Source organism: Carettochelys insculpta, chromosome 9 (assembly GCF_033958435.1).
Source record: "Carettochelys insculpta isolate YL-2023 chromosome 9, ASM3395843v1, whole genome shotgun sequence".
Classification (NCBI taxonomy): Eukaryota; Metazoa; Chordata; order Testudines; family Carettochelyidae; genus Carettochelys; species Carettochelys insculpta.
In genome coordinates, this window is record NC_134145.1 from 32,653,970 (window position 1) to 32,679,468 (window position 25,499).

A 25,499-nucleotide genomic window follows, 5' to 3' on the forward strand; every position below is an offset into this window, starting at 1 on the left:
TGCCAACAAGAAATGCAGTAGAACTTCATTAAAGCTACAGCTGTACTAGACAGGTTACAGCAGCATTGTATACTGATGCATCTCTGCTGCTGCAAGCTAATATATTAGCCTCCATAAACAGACAGGAGAAACGATCCCCCCCGTCAGCTTACCTACTCCAGCCCCCAAGAGGTGAGCTCTCTCCAGCCAACACAATGCTGTCCACACAGCACTTATACCAGCATAACTTATGTCGCTCATGGGAGGTGATTTATTATGGTGACATAAGCTGCAGTGTAAATATAGTTTAATTCTCACTAAGGAAACCCATATCTGAATCACTGAATTTTCTAAACATAACATACATACAAGTCAGGGCTGCTTATTGGGGTTGGACGTCAGGGGGTAGGTGCCCTGGGGCCCACTGATCCAACGTGGCCAAGGGGTTTGGCTTCTGCTCAGTAACATGACATTGGCCAGAGCTCCAAGCCCTTTAAATTGTCACCAGAACCCTAGGCAGCACAGGCCAGGCAGTGCTGAAGGACTGGCTGGGGGCAGACTAGTCCCCAGGCCCACCTCATCTGGGGGCCCAGAGCCAAGCCACTTCCCCCTTGCCTGGGGTCCAGGAATTCTTTTGGCAACCCTGCATATAGTAGTGAATGCAAAAAAGAGTCAGTGGTAGTAGGCATCCTTCAGTCTGCATAGACTATGGATTGCGCCCTTTATAGTTTCAATTGAGGGCTTCATTTACAGCGTCTACTGTGACTATGAAGACCCACACGAGAGTGACAGTCCTTGCTGCATCTCCTGAAGATGTGGTGGGTGTCTGGCAAGTCCTTATTGTGCACTTGCTTCTCCTCTGCTACCTGTCTGATCCTTGAAGGCCCTTGTGTAACCCCTGCCTCCATCTGCCGTGGTCGTCTGCTAGTTCTTCCCAGTTGTCCAGCTCGACGTCTACCTCTCTGAGGTCTCTCTTGCAGACATCTTTGTAGCGCAACTGGGGGCGTCTGGGAGGTCTTTTGCCAGAGGCTAGCTCACCATACAGGATGTCTTTTGGAATCCTTCCATCATTCATCCTGTGGACGTGGCCAAGCCAGCAGAGCCGATGCTGCCTGTGGAGGGTGTGCATGGTTGGGATTCCAGCTTGCTCTAAGACGGCGGTGTTGGTCACTCTGTCCTTCCATGATATTCCAAGGATGCACCTGAGGCAGCACCAGTGGAAGACGTTCAGCCTCTTTTCCTGGCGGGCATACAGGGTCCAAGTCTCGCTGCCATAAAGGAGGGTGCTGAGGATGCAGGCTCTGTAGACTTGCATTTTGGTGTGAGTGTACAGCTTGTTGTTATTCCACACTCTTGCTGAGTCTGGACAGAGTTGTGGCTGCTTTTCCGATCCTCCTATTTAGCTCAGTGTCCAACGACAGGGTGTCAGTGATGGTGGACCCGAGGTAAACAAACTCGTGGATGACATCTAACGTATAGTTGTCAATGCTGATTGATGGGGATTCAGCAACATCCTGACCGAGTACGTTTGTCTTCTTTAGGCTGATGGTAAGCCCAAAGTGCTTGCACACTTTGGAGAACTGATCCAGCAGTTTTTGAAGCTGGTCTTCTGCGTGAGACACTACAGCCGCATCGTCTGCGAACAGCATGTCTCTGATGAGGACTTCCCGCACCTCAGACTTAGCTTTCAGCCTTGCAAGGTTAAACAGTTTCCCATCAGATCTTGTGTGCAGCAAGATGCCCTCTGTTGAAGATCCAAAGGCATGCTTCAGGAAGAGTGCGAAGAAGATCCAGAACAATGTTGGAGCAAGCACGCATCCTTGTTTGACACCGCTCCTGATTCTGAAAGCATCCGATAAAGCGCTGTCATATTGGATGGTTCCTCTCATGTCTTCGTGGAACGACTGGATCATCTTGAGTAACCATGGAGGACAGCCTATCTGGTGGAGCAGTTTGAACAGACCATCCCTGCTGACCAAGTCAAAGGCCTTGGTCAGGTCGATGAAGGCTATGTAGAGTGGCTTCCTCTGCTCCCTGCATTTCCCCTGCAGCTGTCTTAGGGAGAAGACCATGTCAACGGTAGACCTCTCTGCACAGAATCCACACTGCGATTCGGGGTACACCCTCTCAGCAATCTTCTGGAGTCTGCCAAGGATGACGCGAGCGAACAGTTTACCAGTGTCACTTAGGAGGGAGATTCCACGGTAGTTGTTGCAGTCGCTTCTGTCTCCTTTGTTCTTATACAATGTTACAATGTTAGCATCACGCATATCCTGTGGAACCTCACCCTCTTTCCAGCACAGCCACAGTAGCTCATGTAGGGGTTCCAGGAGTGTGTCCGCGGCACACTTGATTACCTCTGGTGGTATAACATCCTGGCCAGGGGCCTTTCTGCTGCAATGCTGGCTCTCTTCAGTTCATCCACAGTCGGTTCCTGATCCAGTTCGTCCATTACTGGTAGGAGCCTGATGGCATCAAGGACTGTGTCAACCACAACGTTCTCGCGTGAATACAGCTCAGAGTAGTGCTCAACCCAGAGCTCCATCTGTTTGGCTTTGTCAGGAATGACTTCACCAGATTTGGATTTCAGAGGTGCCATCTTGTTCTGGGTGGGTCCTAATGCCTTCTTCATACCCTCGTACATTCCTCTGAGATTACCAAAGTCGGCACAGGTCTGGATGCTGCTGCATAGCTGGAGCCAGTGGCTGCTGGCACAGCGCCTGGCTGTCTGCTGTACTGTTCTTCTGGCCGCTCTAAGTGCTTGCTGGGTACTCTGGCTCGGTGAGCGTTTGTACTCCAGGAGTGCAGCATGCTTCTTTTCAATGACTGGAATCATCTCATCAGAGTTAGCTTCGAACCAGTCATTCGTGTTTTTAGCTCTTCTTCCAAACACCGACAAGGCCGTGTTGTAAACTGTATCCCTCAGATACTGCCATTTGGATGTCACGTTGGCACCCCCAGGGCCGCTGCGCAGATTTTCCTGGAGGGTTTCTCTGAGTTTGCCGTCCTTCTGGCATCAATGCGGGGTCTTCCAGCAGGTTTAGAGCGGTACAGCTTCTTGGGTCTCAGCTTGAGCTTGGAGCAAACTAGCGAGTGATCTGTAACACAGTCAGCACTTTGATAGCTGCGTGTCAGAAGGACATTTTTAAGGTTATTACGCCTAGTGATGACCACGTCTAGTTGATGCCAGTGCTTCGAGCGTGGGTGTCTCCACGACACTCTGTGCTGTGGCTTCATTTGGAAGAATGTGTTTGTGATGCACAGATTGTGGTACGTGCACAGTTCAAGGAGACACTGTCCATTGTCATTCATTTTTCCCACACCGAAGTGTCCTAAGCAGGAAGGCCATGAGGCCCAATCAGCTCCAACTCTTGCATTGAAGTCACCCAAGATGTACAGTTGTTCACAAGCAGGTATTTGTGCTACAGCAGCACTAAGCACGTCATAGAACTTGTCTTTTACTTCTGGTGTGGCGTACAGGGTTGGAGCATAAGCGCTGATCAGGTGGACGGGACCGGCGCAATTTTGAAGCATGATCCGAAGAAGTCTTTCTGATCCGCCCATGACTAATTCCACCATTTGTAGAAGGGTGTTTCTGACAGCAAAGCCAACACCATGCTCTCTGGGTTCTTCTTGGACTTTACCCTGCCAGAAAAAGGTGTATTCCTTTTCCTTTAGAGATCCCAAATCTGCGAGTCGCGTCTCTTGCAGTGCAGCGATATCATCTTGGAGCCTCTTCAGTTCCTCGTTGATGACAGCCGTCTTTCGGGTGTCACTGATGGCCTGAAGATCTTCAGTCAAGCCGGTCAGCATGGTCCGCACATTCCAGCGAGCAAACTTAAATTATTGATGTTGCTCCTTTCTTGTTGATTTTCTTATTGGTTTGCCTGCTGCGCAAATTTCAGTCACTTGTCAGGTTCAGGAATCTTAAGCCTCACGCACCCAACGAGGCAGGTGAACTGTGGCGGGACAGTACCCTATTGGCTGGGGGCTGCCCAGCTTGAGGCGGGCGGTGACTGTCCAGTGAGATGTGAGGATCCCTCCCACCGTTGAAGGCAACCCCGACACTCGTTCTCTACGCCAATCAAGCAAGAGCTTATAACCGGTATCTGGTGCCTCCCGTGTTGATGCAACACTGTCAGCGATGCCGGAGTACCTCTCCGGGTGCGAGCCTGGGCACTTATTATGGAGACTCTGGGCTGCCCAGACACCAGCGTCCCCCTCTTGGCTTTACTGATTAGTCCAAAGGAGAGGATAACCTCCACGTCTGGTACCAGCTCAGCTGCAGGAGTTGCCGGGACAGTGCCAGAAGTTGACACCGAACCGCCTTCAGACTGCAAGAAGAGTCATACTTCTATAAACAGGAGTTATATCTGGAACCACCATTTTTGAAAGCATTTTAAAACAAAACATTGATGTTTACTTAAAAATCTTGGAGTATTTTGTCTTATATGAAAAAAATGACTTTTGGTCATTATTCACACATTAGTAGTAAGAGACAATGTTCTAAACCCATGGTGTCCAATATGCTCCCCATTTGCCAGTGTGGCAAAAATGCGTCTCTGCAGCTCAGGAGAGCCACACACGTGGGGAGTCCCTCCAGCTGCTCTGCACATCTGCCCCACCACATGGTGGGACAAGTGCATGGCAGCAGTAGTGGAGGGGACTCCTCCAGCCCTGGTGGGCTCTAGCCACAAGGTAGCTTGCGCAGAGTGGCTGCAGCCCGGGGCAGCTCGTATGGATCTAGTGAGTAATCTTGGCGGGGGAGGGGGAGCCTGGCAGGGGGTGTGTGTGTGGCGATCCATTAAAGTTTCTCTTGGACACCACAGTTCTAAACTCATGATTATACCACAAGTCCCAGTATTTGGTGATTTTTCTTAAAGCCCCAGTAGTTGGACTGCATGAAAACAAACATTCATATTTGAACTCTTAGGTTTGGCAACACAGAAGAACTATCTCCATCCTGCTGGGACCTTAAACTGGCAACCAAAGTACCTGCAGCACAGAAAACTACTTCTAAAAAGCCTGAAAAAAGAAAATCTAGCTGTTAAGTACAGCTAAAGCAACTCTTTCACTGTAAGTACAATTACTTTTTATTTGCAACAACTTCTATAGAAAGTCAGAGCCTTTAAAGGTTCACTGTTAAAAGTATGATTTTTTTTTTTTAACTGAAGCATGTATTATGTATGCCCCTTTAAGAAAATCAAATTACTTGTAAAAGTAAGGAGACTCGAGCTCATCAACACTATGGATTCAGTTTAAAATACTGGAACTCCAGAAACAGGAAATTTTCTTCTCTGCACTGAAACTCATTTAGTATGCATCTTTGTCACATGACTATCTTTAAAATGTATATATATTTTGTAGAAGCAAACAAATAGTTTCCTCTAGCTGCAATTCAACACTCCTTAAAGCTGTAAAGTTTTTGCATATTACACAGAGTTTCATTTACTATTGCAGAGGTATCCATCTAGTATAAATTTCACTAATTTAAAAGTCACATTAATATATTACGGAACATGAACCCAGGAAGTTTCCATTCCTCATACAATTTTTCTTAAAATTACTAGTGAGAACTGGATTCATGTGTGGTATTTGTCAGACACTGCCAAAACACAACACACCAATGAAAGGAACTCAAATTCTCTCCAGAAAACAAATATGCCTAGTTCTTGTACAATTCAGTGTTCAAGACCATGCAGGCCATCTAAGATATACAAAAGTTGTGTACGTTTGAGGGAGAAGCAACAGAGAAGGGATACACGCATTTTAGTTTAATTTTTTTTGTCCTGAAATATAGCCCTATTTTCTAGGAAACAGACAGCTCCACAACATCTCAGCGATTCTTCCACCTGCTCTGTGTAAGCATGTCCTCCTTAAGGTCTCAACTTCAGCCATGTCTACAACTGTCTACCAAGTTTATGTTGGCAAAACTTTATGCCACTCAAGGGTGGGGGGAGAACCAAACACATACTCTCCTGAGTAATACAAGTTTCACCAGCATAAATGGCAGTGTCCACAGCACTCTGTTGGCAGCAGTTTCCCCCCACAGACGTAATTATCATTACTCGTTGACGGGGTTTTACAAAGTAGGTGGGAGCTTTCTCCTGTTGTCAGAGAACAGCTACCCAAGTGATCTCTGTAAGCTCACTAGTGTAAACCCCATGGCCTGCCTGACACTCTTTTCTGGTCCATATGTTCTTGGCAGATGTTGGGTCAAGCAGATTAGAAAGCGTCAGTGAAAAATCTCAATCACCAAAAAAGTTAGATACACTTATCCCTCTCTATCTGAGCACAATTGGTTCCCAACTTTCTGCTTGTAGGTGAAAACTTGTAAGAGGGACACTAAATTCCCATTAAAATATAGGTAAAAGTCTCCGATTCGTTCCAAGTGCTCAAAATTCAGTAGAGTGGCAGCACGTGGTGCTGCTTTTGAAAGGTAAGTGAACTATGGGTTTGTGGGAGGTTGGAGAGGGTTAAAGGCTGCATGCAGTTTGGAGCCATGAGGGGGAGGCAGGGTTAAAATCCTGGTGGCGGGTTGGGCCCGTGGGGTGGGAGCTGACAGGGAGGTCAGGCTGCTGCAGACTGGGTCTGTGAGGCTGGCAGGGTTTCAGGTTGTGGCAAGTTGGGTCTGCAGAGTGGAGGGACAAGGTGTGTTTTGTTTTGTTTTTTGGTGGGGGTGGGGGTGGGGAATTCACCAGGGATGAGTGTACCAATCTTAGAGAACAACAAGACGACGCATCTGATGAAGCGGGTCTTTGCCCACAAAAGCTTATGCTCCAAAATATCTGTTAGTCTGTAAGGTGCCACAGGACTACTACTTGTTCTCTAAGATACAGACTAACACTGCTACCTCTGATACTTGTACCTATCTTAATCCTTAATACTCTTCATCTTCTACTATATCATTTATCTCTGACTTTCTACACTCTGACAAACAGAAATCTTCGCCACTGCAATCCTATCATATCGTCTATCATCTTTAACTTCTGAGTCTTTCAGGTCTTACACTTAATGAGAGTATGCTGCAGCGCAGAACCAAACACTATGAATATCAAATTGTCTGGGAGGTTGATTCATACATCTCTTGCTTGAGTCCTCTCATTCTATATTTTTGTTTGTTTTTAATTCCTCAATCTAAGATTAATATATTTGGGTTGACAGCTGCTCAACCCAGGTTATTTTTTGTAAAGTTAGAATTTAGAATCATAGAACTAGAAGGGACGGGAAGAGGGATAGCTCAGTAATTTGAGCATTGGCCTCACTAACCCAGGGTTGTAAGCTCAATCCTTGAGAAGGCCATTTAGGGGCTTGGGGCAAATTTAAAAAAAAAAAACGAACACACACACACACCCCCATTGGTCAGGGATGGTGCTTGACCCTTCCGAGTAGGCAAAGGGGACTGGACCTGATGACCTCTCAAGGTCCCTGGCAGTTCTATGACATATGTGGACAAGGTCATTAAGTCCAGTCCCTCGCACTATCTGTATCATCCCTGATAGATGTTTCTACAACCTGCCCCTAGGTACATGAAAGCTTATCATGAAATACATCTGAGGGCCCAACAAGGATTAATCTCACCACCCTGGTTTACAGGGTCAGTGCTCTAACCACTGAGCTATTCCTCCTGTTTTTTAAAAGCCCCTTTATTTTGAAGCAACACTAAATAAGGTGAAAAACATTTTAAACCATTTTTCTGTATATTTCACTGTCACTTAAATATATTTCAGAAATCACTCCTTGAAAAACTATGCTTCCAAATCTGTTTTCATCTAAATGAAGTTTTGTTCCAAGTCTTCACGATAGCACAGGTAGCCCTCCAAAAGCGAAATGAATATAAATTATGTAGTGTTGCCTTCTTCAGTTTGAAGGCAGTCTGAAGCAATGTCTTTAAAATATATAAAGCTGAAAAGAGGCAAGTCTTATGGGGTATATTATAATCATAGAAATGTAGGGCTGGAAGGCACCCATCACGTGCAGCTGCTTGTGTTGAGACAGGGCCAAGTATATCTAGACCAGGGGTCTGCAACCTGTGGCTCTTTAAGCACTTCTTTTTGGCTCCCAATGTTATAATTACAAAGTAAAGGAAAAAACCCCTTCTGATTATTTTCGATAAATGGTGAATGTCCTACAGTAAACATGTTTCACACTACAGATCATTGTGTATGTACTGTTATTAAAATAGGGGTTACAAAAAGCATGGTTTGACATTAAAGACCATCTCACAGTCACATGCGTTGCGGCTCTTGAATTCTTAGCTCAAACTCTTCTTGCTATTGTGATTGCCAACCCTGACCTAGACCATCCCTAAAATGCTTCTCTAACCTGTTTTTTAAAACCTCCAATGATTCAACATCCTCATTTGATTTCAGAACTAAAAGGTCAACATTTTGAAGGATTTCTGCTGATCATTTCAATAGAAACATCCAGCTCGCATCAGAGAGAAAGCCGTGCTAGTCTATATACTATCAAAACAAAAAAAGCAGTAAAGTAACACTTTAAAGACTAACAAAATAATTGGGTGAGTTTTCGTGGGACAAACCCACTTCTTCAGACCATAGCCATACAAGAACAGACTCAACATTTAAGGCACAGAGAACCAAAAATAGTAATCAAGGTTGACAAATCAGAAAAAGTTATCAAGGTGAGCAAATCAGAGAGTAGAGGGGCGGGGGGAGTCAAGAATTAGATTAAGCCAAGTATGCAAGAGAGCTCTATAATGACCCAGAAAATTTGCATCCTGGTTCAAACCATGTGTTAATGCGTCAAATTTGAATATAAAAGAATTCAGCAGCCTCTCTTTCTAATCTGTTGTCAAAATTCCTCTTCAGTAAGACGCAAACTCTTAAGTCATTAACAGAATGGCTCAATCCATTAAAATATCGGCTGACCGGTTTGTGGATCAGGAGTGTTTTTATGTCTGTTTTGTGCCCATTAACTCTTTGTCTAAAAGTCTGAAGCCTGTCCAATACACAAAGCATCTGGGCATTGTTGGCACATGATGGCATATATGATGTTAGTTGAGGAACATGAGAATGTGCCCATGATTCTGTGACTAACCTGGTTAGGTCCAGTGATGGTATCCCCAGAACAGATATGTGGGCAAAACTGGCAGCGGGCTTTGTTGCAAGGAAAAGTTCCAGGACTGGTGCTCCTGCGGTATAGACTGTGGCTGTTGGTGAGAATCCTCATAAGGTTGGGAGGTTGTCTGTAGGAGAGAACAGGCCTGTCACCTAGGGCCTTCTGGAGTGTGGCATCCTGATAAAGGATAAGTTGTAGGTCTTTAATAATGCGTTGCAGTGGTTTGAGTTGAGGGCTGTTGAGTTGAGTTGAGCTCACCTTGATTATCTCTTTCTCTGATTTGTCCTCCTTGCTTACTGTTTTTGGTTCTCTGTGCCTTAAATATTGAGTCTGTTCTGGTCTGGCTATGGTCTGAAGAAGTGGGTCTGTCCCACGAAAGCTCACCTAATAAACTATTTTGCTAGTCTTTAAAGTGCTACTTGACTGCTTTTTGTTTTGACAGTGTATAGACTAGCACGGCTTCCTCTCAATATTTTTTAAGTTTATCAGAAGCAGAAAGCCTGCTAAACAACCAGTGGGGCCCCTAGACGATCAATGACAAAGTCATTGCAGAGAAACTCAAACTCTTTGCTTAGGTCTTTATAACTGAGGATCTTCGGGTGATTCCCAAACCTGAACCATCCTTTGTAGGTGACAAATCTGAGGAATTGTCCAAGACTAAGGAAGTTTTGGAACTGACTGACAAAGTTTACGGCAACAAATCACCAGAACCAGATAGCATTTACCCAAGAATTCTGAAAGAACTCAGATGTGAAACTACGGAACTTTTCACTGTGGTTTGTAACCTAGCCTTTAAATCAGCTTCTTTATCCAATGACTGGAAGACACCTAATGTAACACCAATATTTAACAAGGGCTCAAGAGGCAATCCCAGAAATTATAGACAAGTAAGTCTAACAACAGTACCAGTAAATTAGTTGAAACCATAGTCAAGAATAAAATTGTCAGACACGTAGAGGAACATATTTGTTGGGGAAAAGTCAGAATGATTTCTGTTTAGTAAGACATGAATTTCCCTTATCTCAGAGTTCTTTGAAGGGGTCAAACAAACATATGGATAAGGGGGATCCAGCAGATAGCGTGCTTGGATTTCCAGAAAGCCTTTGACAAGGTCCCTCACCAAAGGCTCTTTTGTAAATTAAGTTGTCATGGGATAAGAGGGGAAGATCCTTTCATGGATTGAGAACTTGTTAAAAGGCAGGAAACAGAGGGTAGGAATAAATGGTAAATTTTCAGAATGGAGAGGAGTAACTAGTAGTGTTCCCCAAGGGTCAGTCCTAGGACCAATCCTATTCAACTTATCCATAAAGGATATGGAGAAAGGGGTAAACTGTCAAGTGACAAAGTTTGCAGATGACGCTAAACTGCTCAAGATAGTTAAGACCAAAGCAGAATGTGAAGAACTTCAAAAGGATATCACAAAACTGAGTGATTGGGCAATAAAATGGCAAATGAAATTTAATGTGGACAAATGTAAATTAATACACATTGGAAAAAATAACCTCAACTACACATACAGTATGATAGGGGCTACTTTAGCTACAGCTCATCAGGAAAGAGTTGTTGGAGACATCATGGAAAACATCCATGCAGTGTGTAGCGGCAGCCAAAACACAAAACAGGATGTTAGGAATCACTAAGAAAAAGGGATAGAGAAGAAGACAGAGAATCTCTTATTGCCCTCGTATAAAACACACCATGCACACATTGAATACTGCGTACGGTTGTGATCACCTCATCTCCAAGAAGATATATTGGCATTTGAAAAGGTTCAAAAAAGGGCAATTAAAATGATTAGGGGTTTGGAATGGGTCCCATATGAAGAGAGATTAAAGAGAATAAGACTCCTCATCTTAGAAAAGAGGAGACTAAGGGGGGATATGATACAGGTACATAAAATTAGGAGTGGTGTGGAAAACATGAACCAGGCAAAATGATTTACTTGTTTCCATAATATCAGAAGTAGAGGACACCAAATGAAATTAATGGGTAGCAGGTTTAAAACAACTAAAAGGAAGCTCTTCATACAATGCACAGTCAACCTGTGGAACTCCTTGCCAGAGGAGGCTGTGAAGGTTAGGACTATAACAGGGTTTAAAAAAGAGCTAGATAAACTCATGGGGGTTAGGTCCATTAATGGCTATTAGCCAGGATGGGTAAGGAATGGTGTCGCTAGCATCTGAAGCAAAAATGTTTAATACAGAATTTTTTTGCTGTCCCTTCTCCCCTTCCAGTAAATTTTTCAGCCTTTTCTCTCTTTCTTTTTTTTTTTTAAACTAAATATCCACATTTAATCTACATTGTAACTCCACTTCAACAAATGTGCCCTACAGGCTGAGATTACATCCACAATTTTCACTCATTCCAAACACTGGCAATATACAAATTAAAAAAAAAAATTACCAAAAAGTTTCCACGGATGCCACCACCAGATGTAGCAACAATTAAGCTTACTAATCATGTTAACCACCGCCCCCGCCCATAACTGAGCACACTATTATAGATGCATGTACAAGATAACTATCTGCTCTGTCCCATTACGCAACGTTGCTATGCACATTACACGCACTATGCTGCTCACTATCCTCTCTGGACCTCTCTTTCAGCATTAGTGTTTTTCAGGTCTTTATCATTAAATTACTCTTTTGGGGATTACTCACCCTCCGGTGGATTAACCTTTATTTTTCCAGGTTGCAATTTGCAATATTTCTACTACTCACATTTTGTTAATCAGTTTAATGGATTTGACATCTGTAAATTTTACTATTGCTCTGTGGCTTATACACTCCTCTAGGTCAGGACATTTTACCCGGACTGCCTTCTTGATCTATCGTGCTTCAAAGGAGCCTATGGGAGTTAGGCACCTAACTTATATGAACTTCTGAGGCAATGCAAGAAAAGAATGCTCTTTCTACCATCAAACATAGCTGGGGTTTTTGGGTGAGGTGGCACAAAGATAGCTAATTCCAGTTCTTGTTAACAAGAGACACCTTTTTAGAGTGCCAGCAAAAGGTGTGTTCTCCATCTCTTGCTGGCCCTCAGCTCTTCAAAACACATAGCCTTCATAGAACAAGCAGTTCTGAAAGCAGTTTTCTCTCAAAGCCAAAAAGTGCTGCAATTATGCCAGTATGACAGGATATCATTAAGAAAAGAATAGGTGAAAGCAGTCCTGGTATTGCTGTCTGGAGCCATGATCACAAAAATATTTAATGGGTTATGCTATTTCCATTGAAATGACTGAATGAAAGTTAAAAAAACTGTAGATGAAGAAGTGATCACAAGAATAAAGATTACTTCGCTGATGAACAGGAAAAACAGATTATAATGTTTAGGGAAATGTCATCACGTGAGCAGCAAAATTACAGCACATTAGAATTTATTTAAGTACATCATCTCCAAGAAAAGTAAAACACCAAGGTACTCAGTAGATTATTACACAATGAAGTGCACACCAGTTCTTTAGCTTTATGGTTAAACATTGCCCATCGCTAAGGCTTCAAAAAAAAAAAAAAAATCACATCTTTAAGTATACATTTTAAACAATCTAACTTCTCCATAAAACAGTCCTTGGGACATAAAATGAAAAGCTTTCCTGTATATAAAAGCCTCTTGCATTTTCGAACATAAGCATTCTTTTCCTGTTTTAAAACAAAATTAATACAACTCCTGTATCCTCTAATCTGGAATTTAAGAGAATAAAGGCCGTTTTCCTTTTAAAGCCAAGTACTGCCACCAAGTGGCGGTCAAAATCCTTAACCAACAGTTTGATGGAGTACACAAGAAACCAGAGAACTGGAAAGCTTTTTTTTGACAAACGAGTATGAAAAATTATTGAAACCATGCAAATAGCACAGGACAAAATGGACTGAAAAACTGTTATGTTTCAGAACTGAACTCTCCTTTTGGTCTGAATAATTAATGCTTTTTTCCTAGTACTAATCTTTTACATATTGCATTGCTTACTGTAGCCTTTAACCAGAATTCCCAAAGCTATGAATAAAAATAATTTAAAATCTTACATTTATACTGAAAGATAAACGTATGATAGAACAGTTTCTGTAAGCAGTTAAATGCTAAGCTCCAGAGAACATACACTGTCTTCCTCTGATCTGTGCACAGCAACATGTATATCAAAGTTTAAAAAGTAATAAGGATTAGAATGCTCTGTAAGTCTTAAGAATGAACATACTTTTCAAAGGACAACCCAGACAAGGCTCTCGTGTAAAGATAGTACTTACCCAATCATTACAGAAATTATTTTAAAACAGTCTTGTACAGGTTGCAGAAGAGGATGATCTACAGATACATCAAAGAAAAGTTATGCCTATTTTCAGTAGCTATTATGCCATGACTTCTCTTCTACCTGCCTGATCATGCTGCTGCAACCAATGGCCAGTCATATCTAAGGCTTATTTTCATAGTGGTTACAGATTTATGAGTGTGAAATGAGTTTTCACACTGAAAAAGATTAATATTCAAAATTCCTAACAGCTTTTTGTTTACTAAAAATTCACTGAATAGAATCTAAGTTATTTTATATTTGTTATAGTGCCTAAAGGTCACAACCAAGTTCCTCAGGAAATGGAAGAAATCAGATCAACTTTATTCTTAACAACATTTTTCAGATTTGTCGAACTTTGCAGCCAGCTTGTGCATTAGTATAAAAATACAAATTCTGATTCTTACAATACACAGAAAATCAGAAGCATAAAAACAGAGAATTTGCATGTCAACAACATGCTGCCACAAATGAATTTAAACTCCAACCTCCCTAGAACCAAACTTAAGAATTTTTTAACTCAATTTTACTGAAGTCTCATGTTTTTGAAACAAGATACACAACATAGCTGCACCCATACTACACCCCTGTTTTGAAAGAGGAATGAAAATGAGGGAAATGGAAAATGCAAATGAAGCACTGATTTACAAATCTCATGCTTCATTTGCATAATCTCATCCAATCATGTTTTTGGAAGTGATTTAAAAAAAGCAGTGTAGAGAGGGTTCTTTGGGGTGTGGGGGGGGAACTTTTCTAAAAGAACCCTTGTTCCTGGGGGGTGTGGACTGGACGGGAGCGGGGGAGAAGGAGAGAAATAGGTATAAGGGATCTTTCAAAAAAGGTCCCCCCCCAAAGCACCAAATCTACTTTTTTCCCCCCTTAAAAAAAAACCTCCTCCAAAAAACGCAAATCAGAAGAGATTATGCAAATGAAGCATGAGATTTATAAATCAGCACTTCATGTACATTTTCAATTTCCTTCATTTGCATTCCTCTTTTAAAAGAGGAATGTAGTGTAGACATAGCCCATCTGTTTTTGGAATTGTTCAAAGGGAAGTTCCCTCAAGTTAAAAAGTGAAAATGCTTTCTTCAAATGTGTACTGAAACGTACCTAATAACTTGTGACACTTTCTTAGGCTGATACTGACTATTGCATTCATGAAAATTTAGGACTGAATTATGCCATTTTCCTCCTTGAAAACAGATTTTCAAATTGAAAAAAATACAGCCCATGTCACATGTTCTGTTATATAGTTTATAAATTACCTGATATTGTACTGGTACAATTTATAAACTTAAAAACACAACAAAGTCAAATTGATAATCTGATGAAGTGATCCACTCTCGCTCACCCAGACCCATTTTCCCTAAATTATCAAGGCTTTCCACTCCTCAAAAAGAAGGTGGCATTGATCAGCACTTTTATTTTCTTGTATGGCTCCTCACACACGACCAGCATGCTATGCTTTCCAACCTCATGATGTGACTTTCATCAGACAACTTTTCAAGGGCAAACCCTCTCTCCTTTTCTCCACTTTACAACTCCTGGCAGCGACTGACATTTAGGGAAGTTCTTTGCATCTATCCTTGGGACTGCTTTTTATGCTTCTAGTTCAATAGCTGTGCTCTCCAATGATCACTTGTATTTTTAAACTATAATCAAACAAAGGCCAATTCTAAGCAAACCCAAAAAAGGTAAAAACTGCAAGCTAAGAATTTGTCATCTTGTGCTAGGCAGAGGATTTACTTTTTGATTATTAGCCAACACACTGAATTATTAGGAAAGGAACTGAATTTATTTTGGAAAAAAATGAAAACTATCAGATGCCCAATGTGAAAACTGCACTAAAAGAGAAATAATGGGTTGTAAAAAAAGGACTAAGACGAAGGGGACAGTGATACATAAGAGCACCCAATGTTTTTCTTCATTGCCCAATAGGCATTTGGACTGTATTTAGACTAATGTGAAATGAACTGCATAAACGAATTTACTTGTAAAACTATTCTAATTCTCTCACCCACAATTTAATTGGATTCTTCTAGAGGAAATAAAAACACATATTGCTTTCAAGATTTTTTTTCCTTTTTTTTTTTTTTTACTTGCTCAAGTAAAAGAAAAGTTGAAAATTTAGAATTCCACAATTTCTAGTGATAAATGACCAAAACTTTAGGATATTTGTATGCACATAACAGTAATTGTTCTCCAAGTCCCTCTTCCTCTTTATAGTAAATATCTTGCTATCTGACAGGCATACCAAACAAAAACTTTGTCTATACTACCTTAGGCGATTGGACTAAGTTTTGCAACTTGCTACATGAGTAACAAAGCTGAAGTCAACATGTTTAGGTCCATGTACTGTGGTATTTTCACATCAGTAAGTTGACAGCTGATGCTCTCCCATAAATTCTACTTACTCTTCTTCTCATTTTTGTGGACTACCAGAGTTAGTGAATGAGTGCTTGGAGCTCAGTTTATTGCATCTATACCAGGTGCTATAAATCACCCCCACACCCCGCACCCTACTGGATTGATTGTGCCTGTTGATCCTCCCCATAGTGGAAACATGCCCTAAGTGTTCTGATGTTATTACTACACATTGTAGTAGGTAAATCAAATCCCAGACACAAATCTAGGAAACAATGGTTATCTACCTTCAGTAGCAGTGGCTCTTCCAGATGTCTTGTCCCCACCTCTGGTGTACGTGCATCAGATGCACAAGAACCAATTATTTTTGGCTAGGGGTGTCTGCTGGATTTGTACTTGTATTATGCATGTCCTCTCACTCTCTCAACTTCTTTAAGGGTATAAAGGACAGAGATGGGTCCAGCTATTTCTCATTTATTTTGAGGATACACACCTCAGTGGCTATGACATATGAGACCAATAAAGGACGGCAAGTTGTGGGATTCTATGTACATACAGGGACTCAACAACAGGCTGTGAGCCACCACATCACAGCCTGGCCCTCCACAACCAGGAGGGAACATGACTGGGGAGCTCTGCCTACAGAGAGGGATTGTCTCAAGACAGTAAAGTCGCATGACAACCCAGGAACCTATCCTCAGACTGTGTGTGTTTGATTTTGGGATTTCTGCAGCCTTGTTCTTCTGTCACTCAACAGACCCCTTTTCTGAATGCTATCACCCATCATCATTCCTCTTCCCTTCCCCTACAGCTCCCACTGGCTCCACCTTCCTTTCTTGTTTACCTTCACCCCTGTACAATTCTTCCTCCCTACCCGTACCTACCCTTTTCCTCTCCACCCTAGCCTGCCACCTCCTCATACCAGCACAAATTTAGCTCACACATTCAAATCCTCTTCATCATATTTGGGGACATTTGCCCCAACCGTGATCATCCCTCCACCACCATCCTTCTTGCACCATCATTCCCAATGTTAAACCCATCACCTTCCTCCCCTTCTCTTGCTATCATTTCTAAGATAATCAGTCATTCAGGACTTCTTCCTGTCATACTCTTTCCAGTTCTTGACTCTCTGAAATCCTTTGTCTGACCCCCATCTCTGCAGCCGTCCACTATGGAAGCCCCTTTCTTTCATATCCTTACAATCGCGAGGGTTACAGGATTCTCCTCTCCTGATCCTGCTGCCACTTCCAACCACCCACGTCCGTTACCAATTCTCACTTTTGAATAAAACTATATGGCCATGTCTACACAGCAATCCTCTTGCAAGAGAGGAATGCAAATGAGGGAACTCAACATTGCAAATGAAGTGCTGATTTACAAATCTCACGCTTCATTTGCATAACCTCATGCTATTGTGTTGTCAGGAGAGACTGGGGGGGGGGGGGGGGGAACAGCCCTGTAGACAGGGTTCTGTCCATGAAAAGCCCCTTTTGACAGAAACCTTATCCCTGAAAAAAATGACGTATAAGGGCTCTGTTGGGAAAAAAAAAAGGGGGGGGGGTGGAAGAGTTTGCCAACAGAACCCCATCTACACAGCTGTTTATTTGCCGTGTAGACATGGCCTGTTTTCTTTTCTCTCCTCCTCCATGCTGTAGTCAGCTGCCATCCATTCAACTCCCTTAATACCAGTCTTCTCTAATTCCAGCTCCTCTCTCTCTCTCTATATATATATGTTCCTTTCCTCTCAATCTCCCTCCCTTCAAATGAAGTAACAGGCATTTGCCTCACAGAGGATGCATCTACACTAGGAACTAACTTCAAAGTTATGCACTACTTCAAAGTAGCCAGCAAAGAGTCTACACACATTTTCCCTTACTTCAAAGTTAACTTCGGAGTAGGAAACCCAACTTTGAAGTCCTTACTCCATTCCTGGGAATAGAGTCATGCCCTACTTCGAAGTTTAACTTCAAAGTAGGGTGTGTGTAGATGCTCAACTTTGAAGTTGCTTACTTCGAAGTAATTTTTGTAGTGTAGATGCAGCCAGAGTGTTTGTAGACTAGAGTATTTTGACGATTTCAGGAAATGCAGGTACTGTGTGCAATGTAGGTCACCATATTACAGGAAAGGAATTAGTGCGTTGGAGGAAGAAAGAGCACAATAGAGAAAAAGAAGCTGATACCAGGTGTCCAGAATATAAGGCAGAAAAATATTAGGTTTGGACTTATTTTCAATTTATAAATTTGGGGATGATCCAGTAAGTACCATTAAATGAAACTGAGCAGTAAAGTTGAAAGGGAACACTTTACAGTATGGAGACAATCTAAAATACTTTGGATACTCAAAACAGAGCTCAAACAGCCCTATTTCAGATAAAATACAGTATTTCCCTGTTTGTTAAAGTACTTAAGGGATTCTAATAAACTTAAAATGTGTTTTAGAAAAAATGGGGATTTGAGAAGTATTGTGAAAAAGAATGAAATTTAAATAATCCATCTGGGCCAGATTTTTTTTTTTAAATACCAGCAGCTAAAATTTCTTATGTAACTTCCTAATGTATGTCATCCTTTCTCCCAGGACCAATGAAGCATCCCACAATCATAGCTGATTAATGCAGTTAAGCATATTCAAATAACATTTTGATATTACTCAACCATACAGCTTTCTGAAACCAAATGATATCATCACTCAGACCACTGTAAAAAAAGGCACTGGAATCTAGATGCTTTACTGCTAAAGATTACAGACTTTTTGGAAGCTTTTATCCAGAAAGCGTAACTTTGCACAGTGCAGATGAATGGCAGAGCTCAGCTCAGCTCACTACTTCAGACTTTTCAACAGATTTGCTAGAAGTCAAAGAATTCCAAAATCTTTTATTTATTGTGCTTTCAGCGCTGACAATATCACTACACCAATCTACCCAAAAACGAAAGAAAAATCTCTCTCCTGCCCAATTTACCATATTAATATTGCATATCTATATCTATCCTGTAAATCAGGGAGAAAGCAGTTAAAATAATGGATTATCTGGAATGAAAATTACAGGTAACAAGGGACCAAAAGACTTCACGAATGCACGCTATTCACAACCCAACAAAAATAGTCCCTGCATCCATGATTCTTCTCAGTGGTTTTCTTTTTTGTATGAAGGGAAAAAAAAAAAAAAAAAAAAAGGTACTCAGCCAGCTCCCTGCCTCCCCCTCCCAACCAACTACGTGGCTGGGGCTGCCAAAGTACTCAGTATTGGCAAGTGCCAGCACAAAAAAGCACTGCTTCTTCTACTATAAACTCAGTCTGAGACAGTAAAGATGAAAAATCTTTATGAGCATAGTTTTGCAGAATGTCAACTGTTCCACTTTCCATGGTTAAGGTTGAAATTGTCATCCGTTTCTGTGTTAACTACATGCATGCCACCAAGATACTGGAAACATTCTTTTGTAGCTAAATATTGACATGATACAATAACCTGCTGAGACTGTTTTCTCCGAACAAAGGAAGATCACACTAGACAGCCCAGATTTACCCACTACAGGACACAAACCTACAACCAGTAGACAAACTGACATTTCAGTTTCCCAGAAAGTGTTCACCTACAATCAGTGTTATTAGGTCCATACCTATAGCTCATTCAGAATCTTAAGACAAAAACAGTTGAAGACACAAAGCTAAAGACTACTTTAAAATCACATTTTGATTTATTTTTAAAGCAATCTTACCTCACCTTACATCTACTTATTAATCACAGATCAAAGAAACATAATAAGTTCAACATGGGTAAACCCATCCCATCTAAAATATCAAGCCACCCCACACACATTACTTGATTCAGAGATTACATATTATTTGAACTGCAAGCAGAAAATGGGATGTAGAGCTTGGTTTCTCTGACTACTCGGGAAGCTTCTATACATACAATGCCATCATAAGCACAAGAAGTTCCTTGAGAAATGCAAAGTAGGAGAAGTAGTAGTCTAGAATATTTAAAATTATAGATACTCACATTTTATTTCATTACCACCGAGAACATTTTCCCTAATCTTGATTTTATAAATTTGTGTTTGAAACAAATAGCTCTCTATGGACTAGGTATAGCATAGTCAGAAACGGCTCACTGTGAAGCACCATTTCATTGCATCATGTTTCAGAAAACAAATGACCCTAGGTAAAAAAAAAAACAAAACTCTCTCTAACATGAATCTTGGACCACCTCCTAGCATGCAACTCCACTGCCTCAGAGACTCACCTATTCAGTCCCTTAATCCTGCCCCTGCAAGATTTCATATCAGGCCACTGGTCAGTTTCAGAAGCCAGGGCAACACTCCAGCAAGAACTTAATGCTGGTGAGGACACCTTTGGCTGAAAACTCCTATGCACCTAAAAATGTCTAAAGGAATGCTCACTGATAACCAAAAGAGATTTAAAAAGATCTATATGAATTCTTTCTTCTTTAAAGTTAAAATTGTTTAATAAGCTTTAATGGAAGAGAAAAACAAGTTTCTGACTACAGAAACAGTCTGAAGTCCTCCGCAAACATGTCAAGCAATAAGGAGAGGACTAAATACAGTTTCCACTACAATTTCTTTGATCTGAAAATATTGTGTATTATTCCTTTCTGAAAATGCGGCAATGAAAAAAAAATTCTCCTACAGAACATATATTTTGCAGTTACCTGAGAACACCCACGTAATACTCTGAAGAATTCCAATGTTTTATAGAAACAAAAAGCAGTCAAGTAGCACTTGACTATAAACTATTTTGCTAGTCTTTAAAGTGCTACTTGATTGCTTTTTGTTTTGATAGTGTATAGACTAGCACGGCTTCCTCTCTGTTACTATTCAATGTTTTATAGTAATGTCTTTACTAGCTAGTCAGTCAGTCAGTCTCATGCCATCTGATACAGTTCCTGAGGACAGGAAAACCGAAGAATATAGGTAAACCTCATGTCCTCTTGCATTTCATTGTGTAAAACGTTAAACATTCTGGTGATCATTCACAATTTTTTTGTACCAGTTGAAATAGCTATGAACTGAATTGAATCCAAAATAAAAGTCTAAATACTTGAGCAGCACAACAAACTACATTTTCCACCTTTCACGATCATGTGTTCAATTTGCATATAAGAATCCATACGATGTCTTCACTGTTTTTGACTCTCCACAGCTAGCACAAATGTGGGTTACTTTCTCAGGCATGGATCATTTATTGACAGATGTGCTATCATGTCAAACACACAAGCAGTAAACACAAACCACCACAAGAATTTCATGTTTAGATATTAAGAGAGAAAATATTAGCTATTAAAACAAGTAAAGATTCACTCTAACTTAATTTATTCCAATTTCTGAAAACCAGTGTTTCTAGTTATTTATAAGAAAGTGTTAACAGATAAAAACATGTGCCACATGCCATTTTTATAAGCTGGTTTTCTACTTACCTTTGTTTAATTTGTATCAAGCTGCAAGGTCTGATTTAAAACAAGCCTGCAAAAATAATAAATAAAAAAATCTATTAATCTTAGTACCACCATCCTGCTCAGGACACTGCAATCTTTTGATGAGATATAAGCAAAGCACCAAGTGCAACATTCATACACACTAGGGCTACAGTTATCCTAGCAAGTTTTGCCAACAAAACCCCGGTTTTGTCAACAAAACTTGGGGAGCACACACACAAAATGCGTTTCAGCACTTTTGCTGGCAGCGTTCTGCCTCTCGGCCATGAGGCATTACGCTGCTGTCAACAGATTCTGTCAGCAAAAAAAAAAAAAAAAAGCTATGTGGACATTCTGCATTCTGTGGGGCCTTCTCTCGACAGATAGGGCACCCAGAACAATGGACAGCCCTCTCTGCTGAGCTTCCAGGTTCTGTCCAAAGAGCAACCGGTTAGCGGAGCTGCTCTGTCAATAGAGGGGATGACTCTTTCGATCCTTATTTCAGAGTGTGGCCACACACTGTCGACAGAAGCTTTGTCAGGTAATCTCTTCCAACAGCGATTGCTGTTGACAGAGCACTGTAATGTAAGAGTACTGTAGTGTAACTGCAACCAAGTATTTTATCTTGCCCCAAGTTGTAAGGAACAAAACTCCAAGTCACTTTCCTTTTCACATGCACAGATAGGAAGGTAAGAGGGTAACTATTATTATAATAAAACGGACCATGTGTATAGGCCTACCATACTTAATGCAGTAACAAAAACTTACACAAGTTATTGCTTGGGTGAATTGAGTAAGCAGAGCAGGAAAATCATTTTATAAATCAGGGGAAACTCCCTGATAACATCTTCAGAGCTTGCTAAGCTACTTTCCTTGATTGTAGCTAGCAGCTAACTGAAAGAATATGTTCAATACCCAGATGTAAATGGAAAAACAGGATGAGATGCAACATGAATTTATCAAAGACAGATCAAGCCAAATCAGCTTGAGATCTTTCTTTGAAAAGATTGGACTTTTAGACAGAAATGCATCACATACAATCAAATCTGGATTTCAGAAAAGCCTCTGATGTAGTACCACCTGGGATATAATTAGTTAAATGGGAGATGTGGATTACTACAGTAATTCCAAGAATTTTAAGACGGGAAATGAACTGGCTAAAGTGAAAGAGACAAGTTGTGTCTAAAGGAGAGCTGCTGGGGTGGAGGGTGGTTCCTTATGGGGTTCTGCAAGGATCAGTTTTGAGACTGATCTTATTTAACACTTTGTCATAGTATCATTAATTAAAAAGTGAGAGCCTGTTAATGGACTTTGCTGATGACAGAGTTGGGAAGCACCAGAATACAATACAAAAAGAGTCTGGATAATCTAGAATGGCAGAGTAGTATAAATGTGATGAAATTTAAAATACCAAGTGCGAGGGCAAGCACTGGGATTACAATAAACACTACTTACGGCAGAAATTCTTAAGTGGGGACTCTATGGTTTTGTCTACACTTGCCCCCAACTTTGAAGGGGGCATGAGAATCAGGGTAATGGGAGATTACTAATGAAGAGCTGTGGTGAATATGCAGCACTTCATTAGGCTAATTCTTCCCCATGGCAACTTCCAAGTGCCAAACTTCAAAGTTCTGGCATGCACTCCCTTCAAAGTTGCTGCTACACAGAATGCACTGTGGGATTATGACATGAGACACCCACAACCACTTGCAATGCATTTTCCCCCCCATAACAGTGGCACAGAAATCCAGAATGCAACAGGGGTGCAGGAATTGTGGGACAGGTACCTACAATGTACTGCAGACACAGTTGAACTTAGCAAAGGTGACGGGGTCACACCATGTCAACTTTCTAAATGCATGGACACTCACCATCGAATTTAATAAATTCAAGTTTATTTCCTAGTGTAGACACAGCCCATCTACCTCCTTCCACAAATCACAGTTTCTCTTTGATAAGATGGCAGTGGAAAGAGAAGTGTCCACGTAACCATGAATGGAAGGCATGGCAATTCACAAATCTCTCTGAGATCTATTTCATGTTACCAAGTTTTGAGAAGAACTGGACTATGCTATTGTGGACTGTGTAAAGACTATGAGGAATATACATTGGTTAAATAGAAGCTTGCAATGCTTCTGTCAACACTTTTTTTCTTCCCCTGATTGAATCAGCTATCTTCATTTCTGTTTACTCCATTAGGAAAGAGCCCTTTTCCAAATGAACTGTCATTTGCTAAGGAATATACCGCTGTATCCACCTGGGATATTTGCAACTGCTGATCCTAGGTATATACTGCAAACTTTTTCTGGATTATATTGATTGTTGTATGATAAATTATGATTCCAACTAACGCACCTGAACTGTCAAAAATCCTGAGCACAAAGTTATACTATAAAACTGAACTTTTCCCAGCACAGCTTATTTCACTTGTAAGAAGGGGGTAGCTCACAGTAAGTAATAGTTTACACTGATTAAACTGTGCTTATCCTTTCTCCGAACAAGGAGAACTTTGCCAGCACAGCATATCAGTGTTATGTCAGCAAAAGAGTTACAAGTGTTGGACCCATCTCAGGCACTTTCTGGAGTCTACAAGTCCTGCCTGGTAAGGCAGGACATTTACACATAATGGGATGCTCCCACTGCAAGATTACAATTAGAGAAATGCAAGTAAAAAAAGTTGTTAGAAGGTAAAGATTTCACCATGTTTACTTTTGACTTCCACTTGTAAAACCCTCATGACTTAGAGTCTTATGATCTCAAAAGAAATCTGAAGACCTTAAGCACATAAGGTCAGAAGGATTAGGGGAAAGAACAGTGTGTGCACACTAGAAGAGTACTACCTAACTCCCAGTTTCCCTACCCAGGACCACTAAGTGTGTAATTATCTCAATAAAGGTACTTCTCTTTACATTTATGAAATTGCCTTTAAAATGAGTTGAGAAAGCAGCACTTATCAGAGGCCAGTCATCTCTGAATCAGTTACTACAGCTGACTCAGCTGCTGAGTTATGAGTACTCATCAGATTGCAATCACCCGAGTAGGGGATCAGCAAGGCTAACTAGCACTGCATGACGTGCATAGCTTCCTGCTCTCTTAAAATGCTTGCCTAGGAAATGACCCTGGATGATCTTTATGGTTCCAGATAAGAGTTTGAAATTACTTTATTCACACCTGATACTCAAGAGGAAAAAACTAGCACACAGGGTGGAACAACTTAAAATCACAGATTTACACCATGATTTGAACACATTACTTTTTAAACACTGATTTAAACCAGGTAGATGCTTTGTAAAACTAACAGGTTTTATAATACCACCATTAATTATAAAATGCTTTTTCATTTAAATACCATGAGTCAACTACAGCACTGCTAGAGGCAAAACAAAATACTGAAAATTAAAACTCTGATCCTGCAAATGCAAAGTGGATATGTAACTTTATTAAACAATAAGCACATTGACTCCAAATTGGGCTATTTGAGCTTAAAGTTAAGCACATGCACAAGAGTATTTGCAGTATCAGGAGCTAAAATTGTATTTTTATTGATCATTTTCCCCAGAGGCCTCTATGCTTTCTCAAGACAACTTATAAGGGAAGAAATCAGTGTAGACCTGTAATAGAGAAGTAGCCATGTTAGTCTGTGCTCCAACAAAACAAAGCAGCAGAAACATATCACTTCGAAATGATTTATTCAGTGATGAGCTTTCATGGGACAGACCTACTTGATCTGATGAAGTGGGTCTGTCCCATGAAAGCTCATCACCAAATAAATCATTTTGTTAGTCTTTAAGTGCTACGTTTCTGCTGCTTTGATTTAGTGTAGACCTGATCAACACTAAAACCTTATATTGTTATACCTATGTCACTCAGGGTATGAAAAATCCAACCCCCTGAGTGAGAAAGTAATCCAAACCTATCTTCCAATGAAGAAAGCACAATGTCAGCTATGGCAATGAAAGACAACCTCCTGTCAGCCTGGGTAGCGTCTCCACTAAAGCATATAAGTTTAGATCTGCCTGAGTCGCCTGCCAGATTTTGCTAGTCATATAAACTTTTGAGTCTGGGGAAAAAAAAAAAAACAACTAACCTCAGAGGAGTTGTATTTATTCCTTTGTCTAATCACCCTAATTAAAGAAATCATAGTAACAACTGTTTTGTTTTCATAGTATATAGATAAGTCTCTGCAGTTTTGGGGAACTGTGTAATCTGCATTTTCTGGTCTTAGAGAAGGTTTTACTTTGCTGACAGTCTTAACAGAAAGTGAGGCATTTTCAAGAAATGCTTGAAAAGCACAGGAAACAAATGGAACTGATACTAAATACAATAAAGGAAAAACGAACACCAGCACCCAACTTCATGGTCTAT

At 40.9% G+C, this 25,499-nt stretch overlaps 1 protein-coding gene across 9 annotated transcripts in view; it reads right to left on the reverse strand.

Annotated features, from left to right (window-relative positions):
- The window catches only part of ZNF644 (zinc finger protein 644), an 86,245-nt gene that overhangs the window by 36,394 nt on the left and 24,352 nt on the right, over nt 1-25,499 (reverse strand). For all 9 annotated transcript variants that reach the window (XM_075002294.1, XM_075002290.1, XM_075002289.1 and 6 more), the window contains one exon: nt 21,138-21,183. The gene's annotated coding sequence lies outside the window, so the exon portion shown is untranslated. The remainder of the gene's footprint in view (nt 1-21,137; nt 21,184-25,499) is intronic.